Source organism: Anser anser, assembly GCF_964211835.1.
Source record: "Anser anser genome assembly, chromosome: 1".
In the NCBI taxonomy this organism is placed as follows: Eukaryota; Metazoa; Chordata; class Aves; order Anseriformes; family Anatidae; genus Anser; species Anser anser.
Window position 1 is genome coordinate 47,193,735 of NC_139720.1, and position 20,338 is coordinate 47,214,072.

Below are 20,338 nucleotides of genomic sequence, written 5' to 3' on the forward strand. Positions count from 1 at the left end.
AAGCATTCTTTCTTTACTCTTCTCCCCAGTCATCAAGTGACAACTAAAGCACGAAAATGTTTCCAGCAAATACCAAAAATGTTTCTATGCAAATACCATCTGCAGAAATTATGATCTAGTTTAAAGTTTTCTTCCTCAGTTTCTAAACACAACCTTAACACAGTCTGTTTTCTTCAAAATATTAAACACTTCAAGGGTCTACATTAACATTTTTTTCCAATAAGACTCAATGAAATTATGATGTAAGGGCATGATTCTACACCCATTTAAGTTAATAAGAAGTGTACTCTGGCATAAACAGTACAGGAAGAAAGGTTAAAGAACTAAAATACAGCCATAATAAAGGATTTTCCATTTAATATCTGGCCTCATTTACCATAAATGACCATTAAATAAAGGATGACCACCAGCTTCATTCTCTTTTCAACTACAACAACCTTTAGCATCACTAATATGTTTTGCTTGACTTCAGATGAAAAATAGTTACTCAAAATATGAAGAAGTAGATACCATCTTGATTTATTATTTTGCTATTGACCAGATATTAACTGTTTAGTGAGCAACTACTTGATACTACTAGACAAGTTTGGATTTTGATATCTGTAATTTAATGAAAGGCTTTATACCATATAGATTTTACCCTGAAACATCTCCCTTCATATTTGCAAATAAATCTAATTGATCAACAGACAAGATTTCATACAGTATTAAATAAAATCCATAACCAATACGAGCAATCTTCTAATTCCTTCTTAAAAATCTCATCTTCAATTCCAAGAGCAAGTATGACAGATAATTTGCATAACATGCCCTTTAAATACTTAGATACTCAAATTTTGAGAAAAATCTTTGAAATGCTTACCTCAGTGCCCATTTCTACTCCCATTTTTTGCAGGGGGCATTACCTCGAAGCTGAATGCAGAGTAACAGCAAAGGTGGTCACACATAGCCACAGCTATGAACAATAAAAGGTGGAAGTGACAAGCTCTAGTGAAGAATAAATTGTCCTAAGTGTGCTTTACTTCCACTCACAAAGTGTGCTAACACCTCTTCTCATTTAAGTTAAGCCTACTCAGTTATGGGATTTGAAGTCAAGAGGTCCTGAAAGTTGTCTCTGCTGCACGTTGCACACCAGATTTGACTCAGATTCTTGAGGAAAACACCCTCACTGAAAATGCAGAAAGTTAAAATAGGCTGCGCAACTCTCCCATCTCCTCCCTAAGCTTCTCTTCTTGTCTTTAGCTGTAGACTTAAAAACATATTTTCTGTGAACTCAGACCTCCTTTTTTCTCCCGATCTGTGCCTCTGCTCAAAGGCATGTCAAGGAAAGGGCCAACCTCCATGGACCAGCAGAAAGAGACCACCAACACCATCACCACCACCACTAAGCAGAAGGGACAAATTTCAGTGAGTCCTTCTGCTACCTCCCCTTTTGCCTACCCACAGGGATCTGCTGGTATCAGTTCCTCTCAGAGCACAGACTGTGAAAGGGTAAAAGAGATGGGCACTGGTCCTCTTGGAGCTCCCCACTTTGTCTCCAGTTCCCATATGTGGCTGTCACAACTTCCAGTGTGATGGGTAGCACATAAACTCTTCATTCTTACTAGAGAAAGAAGGAATGGGGCAGCCTTTTTATATCCAACATTATAGCCTGATCTGTACAGCTACAAGACTAAGACTTGATCCACCTGCTTCAAATGTCACAGCAGAGGTACCAAGCTGGAAAATAAGAGCCAAAGAAAAAAATGCTAAATCTAAGAAAAATAATAATAATTTAATGTCTTTGTAGAGAATGTGACATAATGAATACTGACATGATGTATGGTGCAGCAGAAAAAAATGATGTTGAATGCATCAAGAAGTAGCAAACTAGCAGTCATGAAAGTATAAAGTGAATGGTTTACTCATTTCCAGCTGGGACAACAATTAGGTTATCAATTTCTTGGTGCCTGGCCTGGAAACACCAAATGGTGATTTGCTCCTTACTGTAGCAGTGACAAAGTGAACACGTAGATCTTACTTTTGCATTTTCCTTTGTATTTCTAAGGATGTTTTGCCTCTACCAGATCTCCTCTAAGCCTCTAGCATTCCTTACTAATAACATTTCTAATACTAATTACTAATAACAGAAGCTATCTTTAGTTTCAAAAGTAAACAAAACAACGAGAAGAAAACATCATCACGTTGTTATCTGGATAGTTACGGATGTTGAGCAAGCACAAGTACTGCATAGGCCATAAAAGATAGTCTCTTGCATTTTGTCACATCGTTTCTTAGGAAAGGCATTTCAGATCTTAACTCTCTTCTTATACACCTGAATACCAGATAATGCCACAACTTAGTGAACTTCTTTGACAAAATTTTGCTTTACGTATTTGCAGATGTTGAAGTTGGTTTTGGTGCTGTACTTCAATATAAGTTACTATATGCTATTTAGTCTACTGAGAAGTATGAAAAATATACTGTATCCTTGAATTTCAGATTTGTGTTCTTTACACAAGTAGTTTTATACAGGTATAGACTAGTATATATATATTTTTTTAATGGTTAATGAATTTAACACTTTGTATTTTTAATCCTGAGTGATCATAAGTAAAATTCAATTGTTTAAACTTTTCATATTGTTTACCCGAAATCTCCTGCACATTTACATTTGAAAATACTAAGTTGCAATTCAACAATGTTATCAAAGAACTTTATATACCTTGGCAGTACAAGTTATATACATATATATAAATATGTGTGTATATACACATGCACACACCCCTAAAGTAAGGTCAAAAAAAAAGTAAATGAAACAATTATTACACTTTCTCTATTGACGGGTTCCATTGAAGCTATTATGTTGATTTCCATGAGTACACAGGACTCATGAAAAGTAAAGTAAATGAACTTGAGAGTCAAAAATTACAGCTAGATCTGTACTTAGCCTGAAGGCCAATGACTTTGGTAGTCATCTGCCATGGTAACTGGTGTTTGACACATCGTGCAGCTGCATTGATTTGACTACATACTGCGGACACCGAAGAAGCTGATGTACAAGGGAAATCCTTAACATCCAGAAACATCAATACTGATTTTACAAAGCAAATCCTCCAAGAAATCAACTGCAGAATATCTTGTAGCAGCCCACGGATAGTTTGAACTGTAGTTGGATGACCATGCTACTCTAACAGAACAAAACAACATCAAATCCAGCTTAATTCAAAGCTGCTCTAGATGTGAATGTTACATTTGTGTAACTCTGAGTTAACATAAGATTGAAAGCTATAGTTCATTAAGAATTAACTTTAGTACATTATCAACAGAATCATCCTGAATATTGCAAAGATCATCAGCAATACAGCAGAACAACCTAATTGTAAGCCCACTCACTGTTAAAATACTTTGAAGTGGAATCAAGGCTAAGAATTTATATCAGAAATATGAATACATACACATTTTAAATAGACCAGTAGTTACTCAAGAGCCATTGCCTTAATGACATTTAGAATAAAAGTGTTGCAAATGAAGAACCTCAAGCAGGATAAACAAGGAAATACATATAAGATGCCCCAAAAGCTTTAACTTTGGACAACGTGTCCGTTATAAGAAAAAAAGAAAACATGGGAAAAGAGTCAAATTGGTATTTGTTTCTTGATAATCAGGAATGTCAAAACATTTTAAACACAATCATATTATTCTTACAGGACCTTTCTAAGTGGCAGTATCAAGACAGCTTAGCTACTTTGTAAATTCCTGCTTTTTGCTCAGTATCCCTTTTAAAAGTGAAACTTTAAGTCTGAAGGCATCAAATCTGTGCCTCTGTATCTGTTGAAAATTCCTGACTTGAATTACACATTAAAAAGTTGGTTCTTCTGCTCTACAGTGGCATCCAATTCACTTTTTAAAATAATGTCACAAAACACCATGAATAGAAAGCTTCTCTATAATTTTCAAACTGAATTAAAATTCTAGTGAAGCAAATAAATACAGGATTAACTTACAGCATTAATTTCCTTCCTTTTCCTAAACATTGGTAATGCTATCCATTTTTGTATGGACTCATTTTGAGGACTAGAAGGATGCTAAAAGTTACATATTGTGTGTGAGAATGTAGTATTGTAATTACATTATACCTACCTTGAGAGTCAGTTCTTAACAGTATTACCCTACTAAATGTGAAATTAAACTATTCTACAACATATTTTTTTCTTTTTAAAGAAACCTAAATGTAACATCCACAATTGAATAGTCTCCTCGTTTTTCTTAAAAACCACCTCAGAAACATCACTCAGCTGTTTCTTTCTTAGCTGCAATGTAGGCAAGAGACATTTAATTCACAGTTTGGGTCCTCACTACCTGCAAGAAGCCCACATAAGGAATTTTGCTATTGTTTTGTTAATAATAGAATTGGGCAGGAGATGAGGTGGTCATTGAAAGCTCAAGGAGCGCGCCTTCCTGTGTGCTGTTGTCAGTGAGGCTTTGCTCAAAATGGGAAAGAACAGAAGGAGATAAAGATCAAGAAAATGGCAGAGACCAATTAGTCAAGGCAGCCTGTCAGAGCAACCCAGCATCAGGAACCAAGGAGCTGTCTCTCCGAACACCGAGCCACAGAAACAGCAGGTGCAAAAACGTCTATTTGGGCAAAGCAAATCCTTAATAGAATTTTTTTACGTAAAGAAAATAAAGGGAAGGATACCTTTTTATAACTTTGTTGAAAAAATCTTATCAAAAGAGAGGCTCTCGCCATCAAATTGGGATCTGCTTAAGATCCTGAAACTGTGATACTAGGATTGCATGGACTATAAAAAAGAGAACCAAGAAAACAGGGTATTTGGAAAAGGACTAATATTGATGCCAAGAAGAGCACTGATGTATTTGTCCAACTTTCTTATACAGTGATCTTATCACTTCACACTATCTACGAAAATAAGCTGGAAAAGCAGTACTCAGTTAATGTGAAAAGTGTCTATAGCACAAACCCCTTCTCATAGAAAACTTGTTCTAAGTAGGGGAGACAAAGAATGAAAAATGAGACTAGGGAAATTAAGGCAAGAAATGGTGGTCAGGAAACAATTAAAACAAGTTTTTTTAAAAAACCACTTAACTGTCTACAAAAGCAGAGTTTGGAAAAGGAAGAATAAACAAACAAACAAAATCTGAACCTATGCTCTAGGGAGAGCATCCCAGAAAAGGTAAGCTAAAGACATACTCAGATATATAAGATGTCTAACAGAGGAGACTTTATGTCTGTGTGTAGCATTTGCTAGGCAGATAAGAAAATTAGACCAGTACGGCTAATTTTTTTTTTTCTGTTTAGCTTACAGGGAGCAGAAAAGACAAAACAGTTTTGAGTTCACCAGAAGTAAATACTTTCACTTAAATAACTAAATTATATGAAACAGTTCTGCAATATCATGTAAGAGAAAGCAATTAATAGTCAGTTTGAAAGAGAAAAATATATACTTTAAAAAATTGACAGAAAAAAAATATGGAGTTGAGAACTGCTAGAACAGTTGGTGATTTCTCCTTGTGATCATGTCTTGAAGAAACTCCTTCTTTCTCCATGCCAAGTCAGATCAAAAGTTGCCTTTTTCTCAAAAGTTACTAAAATGTACTGGGCTTTGACCGACCTTCCTTGATCTCTTTGTAAAACCACTTTTAATCTTGCTTTAACTGCATGCAGTAAGAGCTTACTGCTGTTACAGTGCACGTATTTGCAGCACATAACTGAGAAGGCACAACACTGTTCTGCCCCTGTTTGCCTAGTGCTGGTCTGCAAAGCAACAAATAAAGCGATCCTGAAGCTGGAGGACAAACACTGAAACTAAGCTGATTTTATAAGTTACTAAAATAGAGTTTAAATGTAGAACACACAAACATCTATTTTAAATAAAACTCTACTTAAAATGCTCCCTCTGTGTATTCCCTTAGATGTATATTCCCTGTTCCCCACAGGGGCATTCTCCATTTTTAAATTCAACTCAAGGGAGATCATTCCAATAGGGACTTACTATGAGGTCTTTCAGATTTAGCATAAAATGGGAAAATATATTCTGAGTGTTTTGACTCATTCAAGTGCCAGAAACAGTTGCAGGTGGTGGGGGAGGGGAAATTATGTCTAAGCTGGAAGAAAATCAATTTCAAAAGCTGTTGTTCAATTCACGGATTCTAAATACATCAGATGATAGTAACCATTTTTATACGGTTTCAAAGGCTTGGCTTTATTTGGCACTTTAGTGATTTTAGAAGTTGGCCTGTTATGGCCCCAAAATGACTTGAAAAACATGCTATACTTCTTCACAGGAGCATGGACTGAGGCAGTTAAAAGAGAAAGAGCATCTTACATCCCTTACATCCATGTCTGTGTCTAAAATTAATTTAAACATCAAATAGATGCAAAAAACATACATATACATATCTAAACCACTCTTTCAAAAATATCGGGACATCTGTCTTGTAGGAGTTATTGCTCTTGGTGAAAATGCTCACAGAAGAACAGGGACTTTTGATATTTAATTGAGTCAAAACAGGCATACGTATTACAAACAGAACAGAAAATAAAGCCCTTTCATACTTCAGCCTTCTACATTTTGGGTTGTTTTTGTTCTCAAACAACAAGGCATTCCCATGGTGCTACCCAGTAAAGCTGAAATCTCTCCTGTGACTTTCAATCATAATATCACAAGCATGATAAAAATATTATTTCTGACTCAAAAATTTACCTAAGTTGTCTACAGAAATGTAAGAATAGCATCTCTCGTGATTAATATAAAACTAAAACACACAAGCAGGTTACAAGCATGCAACGGAAGTGCTACTGCCCATGATTAACGGAGTAGAAATTAGTATTCTCACGTGGTGCTTCATTGCGCACTTGCAAGAAATAATACCAAATAATTCAATAAAGCAGTAATTAAAAACCTGCCTCAAATCTCCTGGTACTGTGGCAATTGTGCTCCCACAACCTCACAGCTGAGCACAGAGAACTCAGCTGCCTGCACTGCACTGCACATACACAATCCACCCACCACTGACTCCTGCTGCTTCATAGGGGATCCAATTACTGATATCATTCTGACACTGGAGATTAGCTGATTGCCAGTTCAGTGTGCTTACAAAATCTTATGTGTCACAGGAGGCCCTTTACTTGTTTCTGTAAGACAAACAGTGTTTTTTCTAAATCTATTAAAAACCCACCAGAATATATTCTCTCTCATGTGTAGCACTTCAGCCCCATCCTGTTGGACTCAGAGCAAATTCCCCCTCCAAAATTGCCATAGAACAAATGTGTTTTAACAGCAGCAGCAAAAATACACTTTTAATTGTGCTTTTTAAATAAGAGACTTAAGAGAAGCAGGAGACACATATGCCACTGTTTTAATACTCAGAAAGACCACTGCTCTATTTGAAGTCCAAGCTCACAATTAAATTTTTTCCTAATTAGAAGACATTGATAGACTTTGCATTGATCTTTCCAAATCTAAGAGCATGCTGGAATAAGCATTTGTGAAAGACAATGGTTTTATTTCTACTTTAAAAAAAAAAAAAGTGCTTTTCTATTCTCCAATGCTGTAAATAAAATGAATTAAGATTGAAAAACGTCAGTCAGTTTAATTCTGCTAGCAGTCAATGAAAATACATCAATGCAACTCCAGTATTATTTTTCCGTTCCAGCTGTTGGATCAAAATAAAAAGAAGAAATTGAAAAACTACAAGTAGGACAAATTAATATCTAAACAAGAAAGTCAGATACAAAGACAAATGGGGAAGACAGGCCATGATGAGCAAGAAAAATTTCTGTTTTCTCACACCAATACCAGTATTCTTACAGGCAGACATTCTAATGGCTCTGCTGATTATTCAAGTGTCTAGACTGTAGATACAAGATAACAAGAATACCCTCCTTAATGCTCCGATGAACTTTACTATCTGTTCTAGAAACGTCTTAATCAACTGTGACCAGACACTTTATATTACTTTGAATACCATAGGATTTTACTGTAAATAACACCTTCCCTAGAGAACAAATTTTTAATTGATGTGGGACATGATGTAATGCCACAAAGACTCAGAATAAAAGTGACTGACTTTATGTTCCTACATGCAGAAAAATAGAAGGGCATTTTGCAACCCCCATTTTAATTAATCTCATCAAATCCTGTTTAAATAAAACTGGAACTGAAGCCGTGAATTTCTGAGGCTCCATGACAGTATCCCCAATGACAATATGCAAATTTTGTTTCAAATGATAAGAAAAAGATTTCATTTACAACATATGCACAAAGAATACTGCCCAATAATACAAATACTGGGGTTTAAATAGGATTACATACATAGGCTGCATTTTCACAAGTCAAATCCAAATCTTGTTTGACTGTCCTCTTAACACCCTTTTTGGGGAAGAAGTCTTATGGAAACTTACTGGTGAAAAGTATATTAAAGCTTTATTATCTTATGCCCTAAGCAGAGTAAATTTAGATGTACCATCATAAAAAGTTTAGGGTAAAGAAGCTGTTTCAGGTCAGTTTCTAACCTCACTGGGTCCCAACACAGCATGAAAACAAGGGTAGGTATACAACAAGGTATATGAAAATAAGCAGTCACTTTTGAAAGAGCGACAGTGAGTTGTAAGCTTTAAGGCTGTACTAGATCAGAGGGATTCCCCTGTTCCTCCTACTTCACATGGGTTAGGTGTCATCGGTCCCCTGGCTCTCGTTAAACATTACCAACCAAACTTGATAGTCATTGTTCCCAGGGCAGAGCTGCTAGAGCACAGATTCCAAATTGTCAAAATACAAATGGTGATATTACACATTAAACATAGACGATTCCTAACTGTTCATTTTTTATGATGTCACTCAATGATATCATCCATCATTACAGAAATAATCAGCCTCTGACATATATCTCCTTCATAAATTCAAAGTTCATTGTTACTGATTAGCAACAGTGATTTTTTTCACCGAAGCAGTACTATTCTCTTTAGATGCTCACCCTAAGTACTGTATTTGCCATACCGTATTGCCAGCGCTGTGACATTAGAAGAGTATGAGCATCACTGCACATTGTTCCTTACTTGTCAAAGCTACCCAGGAAGTCTAAGCAGATGTATTACAAAGTAGAAATATATGTATGAGATAACACATTCCAAGCAGGTTTGCCATTCTGTGGCACTGAACATTTCCAACCACTTATCAACTGTAGAGTTGCTATTTGCATTTTGTACTCCATACTTGAAAGCATTACAGCTGCCTCTGGCAACAAAGGAAACGCAAAACCTGTTGGAAGAAAATAAATAAAATAAAGCTGTTTCCTATGGGACAATTCAAAGTCTCACCTCATCATCCTGAGGCATCAGGGATTCTGTGTTGCCTCTGTTTTTATTAATAATGCAGCAACAGTCTTTCAACCACTTTTTCTGAAGAGGTGCTTTTTCTTTGGAGGTGATATGAGTCATGTGATTACCTCACTCATCTCGAGTCAAAGGCTAAAATCTGATAGAGGTTCTCACTATCAACTAGTCTATAATTTGGCACCCAGAGAAGCAGTAATAAATGGGTATTTATCTACTCAATGGGGAATTTCATTTTACTCTCCGCCTCCAAAGTCATTACCTGCACAATAGGAACAAGCAACGGAAATTCACAACATAATAAACTATTGCAGGCTTACTGCCTAAACTGTACCTTAAAATAATTTTCTGTACTGGAAACTGTAAGCAAACTATAATCCACAACATGAAAAAAGGACTTTGCTGACACACTGTAACAAATGGTACTTGCATCTCCTATGAACAGAGAAGCTTTTAGTGCACCAGATAAACAGTTTCTGCTGTTCTCACTATTGTTTTCCTTGGTGGGGAAAAAAAAAAAAAAAAAGTTAAATATTTCTCGTATTTTTCTTAGAAATATCTTGAATAAGAGAATGTTATAAAATAAAAATTGGGTAAGAGTCTTTCTATGTAACTGAAACTTGACATATATTTTCTAGCTTGTTGAAAAATACCTTATGTGCTTGACGGCATAAGTAATATAAAAATATTGTTCAATTAGATTGCTATAACATTTACATTTATGCCTGGAAAACATCTTGCCAGTAAGGAAAGAAATAATAATTTTAGCATAATACCCTGTTAAAAACATATGCAGTAACTTACTCTGAATTTAAAATAATTTTTTCTAGACTTGACAGATTACTAGGGAAGAAATAAAAGTATTTGTGAATCAAAGAACACTGAAAATGGTATACAGTCAAACGTCATTTTAATTCGTTTTTTTTTTTTTTTAATTGTGTCATGGTACCATTTTCCAATATAGTATAATATGAAAAGCTAGCACAGTTTCAAGCAATAGCTCTCTGCTATCTTAATCTTAATAACCTGGTTTCTAATCAGTGTTATATTTCTTCAAGGGTGAAAGAAGAATCTTCTCCCCCCCCCCCCCCCTTTTTTTTTTTCACACTGTGGAGACATTCCAGTATAAAAATCTAACATTTTTAGTCCAGTATTGATATCACTTAAGTGGCTGGCTAGTGAACCTGTGATCCTATGCAAGAAAACAAAGCAAGAAAAACAGGTAATCATTAAACTAGCAACAACAGTCACTTACATAAATCATTGTACAGTAACTGAAAAGAATTTAATGAGAAGAGATATTTGACAAGCTTTGATGTTAAGCCTGGAATGTATTACCTGTCCAAAACTTGGGAAAGACACCAGGAAGTAATTCTCATTTAAGTTTAAGCAAACAAGTCACTCTTTCTGTAATGTCTCAAAAGAGTTCATCTATTCTAAGCAGCTAATTTGGTATCTCTAATGTTTCTTAGTTACTTTAGAACAACTGGACTAAGTAATGTTTAATGTTAAAACAGGTAACACACCGTCATAGCCCAACATACATTTTTATGTTTCCTTAACTCGCGGAGAAAACTGAAAGTGAGAAGTACATAATCATTTGTCCAGCCAAAGTAAAGGAATTTCTTCTAAAAACATTTGTTTTTATGAAAATAATGTGGTACCTTTCCTAAAACCTGGATCATTTACATTAGTTTTTTTGTTTTGTTTTGTTGTTTGTTTGTTTTTATCTGTAAGATAAGTTTGTTTTTCATCTATAAGAAGTTAAAGGCCACTGACAGCTCCAGAGAAGTTCCAGTGAGAATTAAGGTCTCATCCCTGAAGGTGCCAGCAATGGGCACAGAGTGCACAGCTCCCGTAACTCTGGGTGATCTCAGCGGAGAGCTTATGCCCTGAACTCTTCCAGTCCAGTCTTCAGGTTCAGAATAGCGACAATCAAATTATTTCACATTATCAAATTATTTCTCTGGCATTAAAATACGTTAATGAGATGCTTCTCTCCACGTGTCAGTGGACAGCATTCTCCACAGCGAAGCAGTTGTCATTCTCAGCAGTAGGCTAAAAGAAAACAAACATAGCTTTTCTCTGCAAATCTCAGAGTGCTCCCACAGCAGTGAACTTTATACTCTGACATAGTACAGTGGGCATGTCTTTTTTTTTTTTTTTCCTCCCCTTTTTGTGCATCGTTATTTGACTAAAAGAATAGCGGATTTCAGTTGTAGCTATGAGGCACGCACTTTTCACTGACAATAAAATTACAAATAAAAGCTTCATCTTGCACCTGAGTGCTGTTCTAATAGCTTAGAAACCAAAACTCAAGAAAAATATTAGAATTGTTGTGTGTGTGTGTGTGTGTTTACATCATCAAACAGGAAACCTGACTCATATTTTTTCAGAACTTGACTGACTTCTGTCAATCGCTGTCTCATGGTTTATCAGAACTGGTTAATGTATACTAAACATTAGTGTTCTCTCTCCTGTAATTACTATCTGAAACTGGGCCTTCATGAAAAAAAGTCATCAGAGAGGCTGAGGGATATAAAGCAAGGTGCTGCACAGTGGAGAGACCAGGCTAACATTCACCCTTGCTGGTTAGCATGAACATTTATTCTTGCCCTAAGACTTTAAAGAACAGCAACAAGGAGCAGAAAAATAACCTTTACATTATGTTTTTAATACATTATGTTTTTACATTATGTTTTTAATAATTACATTATGTTTTTAATAATTATTTTGGGACATACAGCCAGGAGAGAAGTGGAGACGGCTTAAAATTTCAGAATCTTCAACTGTGTGCATCAGCAGAGCGCGGGCTCTACAGAGGGTAAGCGCTGACATTTATTTCACACAATGGTGCATGTCTTGAGGGTAATTGCCACCAGAATATGACCCCCACTCTAAGTGTCAAACATTAATGTAAAATCAATAGGGAGTCACATTCCCTGTGCTTCTCACGCACCTGCGTCACACCCGCAGGTCTGCGGCTCTCAGCGCGGGGCTCCCCGGGGGCATCGGTGCAGGCTGGCCACAGGGAGGATCTCTGGCAACTTCGTGGCTCTGTCAGCAAATCCTGAGGAAGAGAAAGTATAAAAGTTGTTTTCCACACTGTGGGTGACATCCTAGTTTGAAATGACACAGTTGGAGCTGCTTTGTGACAAGCCCGGTGTTAAGATGACAGAAATAAACCCACAAGAACAGCCATCCTGCCAAATACACTTAGATTCAACTCAAAGCTTTCACTTGATAGTCCACTGATTATTTTTCTTTTTCCAGAGAGAACGCAGTTTCCTCTCAAGCTCATTATTAATTGAGCTTTTCTTCACATTATAGCCAAATTACTTCTTTAATGAGCTCCACATTTCAGAATGCAAATAGTTTACCTTATCATGAGACACCACAGAAAACTTCAGAGTTAATCAAATGTCACAGTTATTGGGGGCAGGGGGGTTGGGGGTGGGGGCGGGAAACCCAAGCACGAAACGAACTGCTATTGTTCTCTGAAAACAATCTGCAGCAGATCTCTTTGCCTTGTGTCCGTTCTCTTGAAACATTGCTTGGGCAGCAGTTTCTCAGCTCAGCATTGCAAAATTGCCATTATCAGAGGTGCTGTTTTTCCAAATGATGTGCATCCCTGTTAGCACCTTCCAAAATGTGACATATCTCCCATAAACATTTTATTTGAGCATAAAAGGGTGCAGTTCTAATATGTTTCTTCTAGATCAGGCAGTTGTGTACGTACCTATTGTAATGTATCTAGTCAGAAAATTACTAGAGCATATTATCTTCAATTGAAATTACCATAGCCAAGGCCACTGAAGCTATGGGTTTCTGATGTGCCAAATCATCAATCCTAAATGTATTGATCGTAGTGTTCAGAAATACACTTGAGTTCCTGTCTAGATCTTGTTCCTGGATATTTTGATTTATAGAATGGGGCTCAGTTATTTCTCTCCTTTTCCTCCACCCGAGGCTTCCAAAACCCAAAGCCAACAATTTACAGAGGAGGAAAAAAAAGCTCATAACTGCAGTTCCTCATGTTCATTGACTGCAGAAGATACCATGCTCAGTTATCACTGCCAGGATATTAAACATAGTTCAGTCAGCTAAAATCAGTAAGGGCACTTTTCAGGGAAGTTGCTCCTGCATGCCTCCTAACTGAAGATGTTGAGGCACACATGACCCCAAATATTATATGAAACCACATCTGTGGCAACTTCAGCTGCTTCCTCAAGCTGTCCTCTCCACTATCCTGCTAAAACTTGAGGCTGAGAAAACACATTTTCCCAAGCTAACACACTTCTCTATTAAAATAATAATAATAATAATAAAAGAGTCAGAAGAGGGATCACTATGGAGAGATGACAGCATGCCTCATCTTTGAGCACATACTGGCAGCAGATCCCAAATGGGGACAGCTATATGAACTCACAAACTTGCAGGTGCCCACATCGTTTGCTTCCTACACATTTGTAAAACAAGAGCTTTTGCCACAAAGGACCTCACAGACTGGGACTGAGCAAACCCAAGGGAAGTTTTGAACCTACTGAATTTGTGGTGTTGGGTTTTAGCAAGTGATGTGAAATCATCTAATGTGATGATACGCATCCATTTCTTTGCCTTGCATTAATCAATGCTTGCAATGTTTCTGAAATGAGATTGCAACTTTTCAGGGATTTGAGAGGGGTTTAAGAATCCCTGCACAGACAAGTCATTTCACTAGCCACTGAAATGCAACTTCGTTACATGGCTAACACAAGAAGGTAGGTGTAAGTTTTGTGCCTAAGACTAAACCCGAGTTTGGCCAAAAGTAAGTCACCATTACAACAAAGAAACAGCCAAAAATCAAAAACAAACAAACAAAAAAACAGTGATGTGTTTTCGTAGCAGAAAGAATCCCAGATTATCATGTGTTTATGAGAATGACTTCCATAGAAAAACACCAGCAGAGTTCATGCTATATGCTGTACGATGGTGGCTTTATAAAGAACCAATTATCCTTTCTTGGAATCAAACCTATAGTTGCAGACAGTTTAAGTATTTCAAAAATCAATGTTTAGAGAATACAGTTCTGCCTCAAAAGGTTAACTGGTGAATATAGGGCACCCTGGTGAAATGCAAGCTTCGCCACTATGCGTTTAAAAATCACGGTCAGATAATGGAATATCTCAAGTAAAAAGTACTATACAGTGAAAACAGGGAATATATATACAACATTCAGACAGGATAAAACAATCAGGACATCTTTATATTAGCCTATAGCTTCAAAATGCTAACCCAAATCTCCCCACCTAATCCCCACAGGACCATGAGTGGAGGACTTAGCCCCTACCTTCCCATAACCACGAGGCATGGGAATTCCTCTGCAGTGTGTTATTGCAAATGTCATTTCTCTATGTAATGGTACTTACACTGCGTAAAAGAGAGCTACCAAGAGAAACAATTCTGCTAGTGTTAACTGGATACTGCATTAAATATTTGTGGCATACATGAACAACAAATTATTCCTATAGCAGAATATAGCAGTAATACAAACTGCAGGAAATAATTTCTCTAGTCCTCATGGGATATGCATTAAAAGGTTCAACAAAAGATATTATGTCAGATTGTACATTTACTCTTAAATTATTGATGAGCTATTTCTATTGTCATTTGTGCTTGGAATACTAGAAACTAAAGCAAATACTAAACAGAGTGTGCCTGGAAAAACATATGTTCGTAGGCTCCAGGATTCCCCATGGTCTCAAAGGGATTCTCATAACCTCACAGGTATCTTCGAGCCCTAGAATTTGCATTCTGCTTCCCAGCTCAGCTTGCAGATGTTTAAAAATACATGCAACAAGACAGCTCGCTTTTGGCTACACATCTAAGAGGTTCAAACATCTGAATTATTCTGTCTGAGGTCAACTACGATATGTGTGCCAAATTAGGTTGAAACCCAGCTGGGAAGAGCTGTGAAATACTAAGATCTTTGGTGCTTGGGAACTACTGCCTGTTTCTGACCAATGCACATCCTTTCAGATCTCCTTCCAGGGAGAGGACATATTTTCAGGAACCAAATCTGTAATCTGACCAATCATATAAGTCTACACCTTATGAATCTGTAGGCTTCAGTCACTTGAATTTTGCCATACAGGTATAAAATGCTGATTTTGATAGCAAAATTTCGTAACTGTGTTCATTGGCTGCTGGAATTTTAGAAGACAAAGGATACACATCATGTGCACTCGTGTGCCAAGAAGATTTGGAAAAAAAAAAAAAAAAAAAAGAAAATGCAGGTTTCCTAGGCTTTTTAATATAAGCAGAAAATACTTTCCAGTACTTTCCGATCGTCATATATCCTGCTAAAGCAGGATACAGCCATAGTAATTCCACAAAAAATATATTATTTTGTATAGATATAACTTCAATGATATATGTATTTCAGCATAATTCAGCTAGTTCACTAGAGAACTAATGCTCATCCAACAATTTATGAAAAATTTTTTGCACGAATCTAAATTGTGAACCAGTAATTTAAGGAACTCTTATGACTGATACTCTAAGATAATTTCACACACCTTTTTAAGTGACAGATGATATTTCAAATAATAACTATCTGCTGAAACATTTCAATACAATTAAGGTAGAGCTAAACAGAACAAGTGGTTCTGCTCTTCAGGGATTCATGTGTAAGTAAAGTCCCAACCCCCAGTCTAAAAGCAATCTTTGCTTTCTCTTCTCCTGGAATAACTAGCACCAATTTTAAAACTACTCTTGGGAAAGGACAACTTAAAAGAGAATTATCCATAAATGAAAATGCTAATGACATTAGCATTTTTTTCTCTTTACTAAATACATTAGATCTCAAAACCCAAATATTTTAGGAATTTCAAACCTCTAAAGAAAAGCCAAATAGCTATTTGTCTTCAGCACTGTTAATCTCTCTCCCACACACCTCCCCACCCCTATCTCCTCAGTCTTATCTTACTTCTTCTTCCAGGAAAGGAGAATAGAAGAATCTGAAAACAGTGGAGAATGGACTAAGGTGCACTTGCAAATATTCATTTCAATCCTGAAGACCTTAATGGTAAAATTCACTAGCTGCAGGCCACATTTTTTTCAGAAATAATCAGTATGCTACCATAAGTCTGAAATGTAAGCCTCAAATGTGCTATTATGAACTGATTCCTGAAAGTGTCTGAGATTGTCACCTATCAAGAAGCTGAAGAAAAAGAATCTGTGTAAGAAGTAATGAATTCTGGTATTTGTTTCTTCTCTAATTTTCTGAAATCAAAATCTACACAGACAATTCAACCAAAGTATCTATACCGATATGGAAACAACTGTCATCCTTATCAAGGACAGAAAGAGAGTCAGAGTCTATTAAATCTATTTTTCTTGACAAAATATTGCATAAAAAATTCCATGTTGAAGCTGGTTAGAATATAATTTTAAAGGACACAAACCTTCACTACAGTAGTACGGAACACTGCAGCATATTGTTTCTAAACATATGAAGTGGAAGTTGGATCTCTTCTGGAAGGTATGTAATGATATATACATGATTCAATTTCTATCCAAGACCTGCAGAGCTTGTCAAAGAGTAGAAGACTCTATAAGACCTGACCTCCCTGATCACTACAGAGTCTTACTGAACATCTCTGCATTACCTCCTTACACAAGCCAGAGCAGAGTGAAAACCACTTGAAAATCTATTTTCGGGGCATCCTTAAAAAAAAAAAAAAAAAAAAAAAAAGCAGAAATATCCACTGAAGTGAGTATCTCGTATATCTGCAGAAAGAAATCCAAGGCCCCTAACATGCAACAGTAGTACCCTGAATGTTGTCCTTGACCATGGCATAGAGCAAGCAGTTTGGGAAGAATATAGAAACAGGACGTATTCTTCCTACTTTCTGTTGAATTGATGATTTAAAGAGAAATGAATAGGCAGACAACACCTGGACAGTTGCATTTTATAGTTCCACGAACCCCCCTAATTCCATTTTTAACTCATTTAAACCTTCATCCTCCTTAACGTCCTCTGGCACTGAGTTCTGCAACTCAGGCTCATGCTGCCAGGAAGGGTTTCAAAACCTGCTTTTATTGGGCAGCCAGAAGAAACATTAACTAGCTATTCTCTGGTCGCCTTCTCCTCACATGTCCTGATGGAAGGAGAGCCAACTCTGAACTAATTGTGCCATGAGACACACCTCACTCTCTCTCTCTCTCTCTCCTCTCTCTCTAAATTCTTATTTAAATGTTTTCCCCACTTCTGCTGCTGTGCACACAACAGTAATTTCCCGTAAAGAGAAACTCCCTCTCCTCTCCCAAAGCACTCCTCCCAGGAGATTCACGACTGCTCCAGCACTCAACTCTGATGTATCATTTTAGTCCACAAGGCTTTCAGTGCCCCTCTTCCTGAGCTGACAGTTATATATAGTTATGGCTGTATCTAAATTAGCCTTAATATTTGTGCTCATTAAAACAACCATTTGGGAAAGCTTTCTGACCTTCTAACTGATTCTTATTTTAATGTAAGTGTAACCTGCCAAAAACTTCCATGTAGTTCCAAGAAAGCTGGAGGCTCAGGGTCTTAGTCAGAAGTTTAAAAAAAAAAAAAAACACACACACATACACACGAACAAACCAAAAACCTCCTCAGACATGAAGTACATTTACTCTAAGCCCTACCAAAATGAATAAAATAAAAAAGAAACTGAAACTGTTGAGGGAGGATAAAGTTTCAAAATAAGAAACAACTTCTTTAAATCAAAGAGAGATGATCCTAACCAAGCATTCGTTGCCTGAACCAATGACCAAGGGAACACAATTGTCTGTCATCAGACTCAGTAAACCACTTAGTGTGATGCAGGAAGATATGATGGTTTTAATAAGATGACATTAAGAAGGGAGAAAATAAGATTGAACATTGGAAAACACCATCAGCAAGATTTGTTAAATTAAGAAACAGTCCTCTTCATCATGGCAACAAGTTCAGCTTCTGAGAACATTTAACACTAAAAAAAAAAAAATAAAGAAATAATTTCACACAGGGAAGAAAACAAACAAACAAAATAAAACAGACCTTCTGTCAGGTTGTTCTCCACCTCCAGCATCAGTGATTCTTTAATAAAAGCTGTGTAAACCTGACCTCAGCCTGAAACAAGCTCTACAGAGCTGCAAATGCTGATGGATGGATATCATATACTCACAGGTAGAAGACCCCAGCAGAACAGGGATAATTTGAGGGCTGAATGGGATTAGCTCAAGGTACTTAAAGCCCCCCCCCCTTCTCTCCCTCTCCATGGGCACTATCTCACATGACAGCAACATTCCAGAAGAACAATGAAATTGGTGAAGCAATAGAAGGAACCTCATAAGCTTAGACTTCAAAAAAAAAAAAAAAAAAAAAAAAACCTGCATGGAAACAGAACCAAGGCTGTAGAATCATTTCCTAACTCTTCCTTCCAAAAGAAGCATTCAGAGAAAATGCTAATATTTGCTCCGCCCACCCTGAAAGCGCCCTGAAATAGCACTATCGTAAGTTAGCACTGTTCCATTTCTACAGACATGTGTTAGGACCTATCTCACTACTATTTAAGCAAATTATATCAAAACTGTTAAATTTTTTTTCTTAGTGTGACTCATGCCAGCTGGACTAGTCTAAATATTATTAAACATCATTAAATATATTATAGTCAACCTTAACTTGTGCCAGCAAAGCTAGTTAAGAAGAAAAAAAATAATACTCCAATAAATCCTGCTCAGATGCTGCGGTGACTAGTGTTACAATAAAAAAACCGAGACTTCAAGAAATTCTAAGTTTTTTTTAATAATGGTATAATAAATGTAATAAATGGTTTTTTCAATTGGTATGTTTACCAATCCTTCTGGAAGTATTTCCACTGCTGTCACTTGATAGAAGATTTAAAAGACAATCCAGGAGAGACTACAATTTGCTATAAAAATTAAGAAGTGCTTAAGTGTCTTGATCACATTTGAGGAAGATCTGTCACACTTACAAGACTAAATCTTGAGTGTGCCCGGAAAGAGACCTACTTTCTGAACTGCCAGCAGGATAACCATACTTTTATCCTGGCATCTCTAGAAGATACTTGAAACAAATCACTGGGAGCACAGCGCTAAGAAAGGCAGTTACTATGAATATAGTGATTATTTTACAACATCAAAACCTACTGAAAAGTGCTTTTTCATATTATGGTATCTACACCATCACAGCACTCAATATTTTTATGAATATTCTGAACTCATACCTGCATATATGTACAAACACAGCAAGCTATAGAAATCAATGTTTTTTTTTGTTGTTGTTGTGTTTTTTTTTTTTTTATGAACTAATGATGTTTATAGTCTTAGGAGCTTTTCAACAGCGACAAACACAGTATTTCAAAAATTGCATGTCAAGTCTACCGTGCCTCTGGGAGGACAAATCAGCATGTGTTACATCTGTAAGTCTGCAAGCACAACTGTTAAGTGTATTATAATCAACAGGAGGAATGCAGAGTACCTCAAAGGGAAAAATAAAAGTCATAGTAGATAGTAACCACTTTCTTATTTTCTGGAAAAAATACTAAGATGCTGAAAATTGCTCATACTTAAATTGCTATTAATTAAAATAAGCCATAGCTACTTTCTCTCCTCCCTACTCCCATTTTATCCTCCTCCCCCTGCACTCCACAAAGAATCAGAAAATACTTGTATAATGGAAATTTAAAATTCACTGAGTTTTGCATTTAGAGGTAAATTAAAGTTCCTTTGGTTAACATTACAGTGAATAAATTGGAGCTTCAGTTTTGGTAACTTTTTTCTAAAGGTAATTGAATTTTCCGTATGAAAGTTTAGAAAAAATGTTTACTAAATGGACAGAGAAAATAGTTTAAATGCTGTCCTTTTAAACATGGCTTTTTCCAGCAAACTAACTCTTTTTTCTCTACTTAAGTGGCCACTTTGTCCTCTGCCCCCACTTATGCATAGAACCAGTTGTTATTTATTTATTTATTT

At 36.5% G+C, this 20,338-nt stretch overlaps 1 protein-coding gene across 3 annotated transcripts in view; it reads right to left on the bottom strand.

Annotated features, from left to right (window-relative positions):
• The window catches only part of LOC310902974 (uncharacterized protein), a 145,592-nt gene that overhangs the window by 106,224 nt on the left and 19,030 nt on the right, over positions 1 to 20,338 (bottom strand). For all 3 annotated transcript variants that reach the window (XR_014587176.1, XR_014587177.1, XR_014587178.1), the window contains one exon: positions 12,297 to 12,407. The gene's annotated coding sequence lies outside the window, so the exon portion shown is untranslated. The remainder of the gene's footprint in view (positions 1 to 12,296; positions 12,408 to 20,338) is intronic.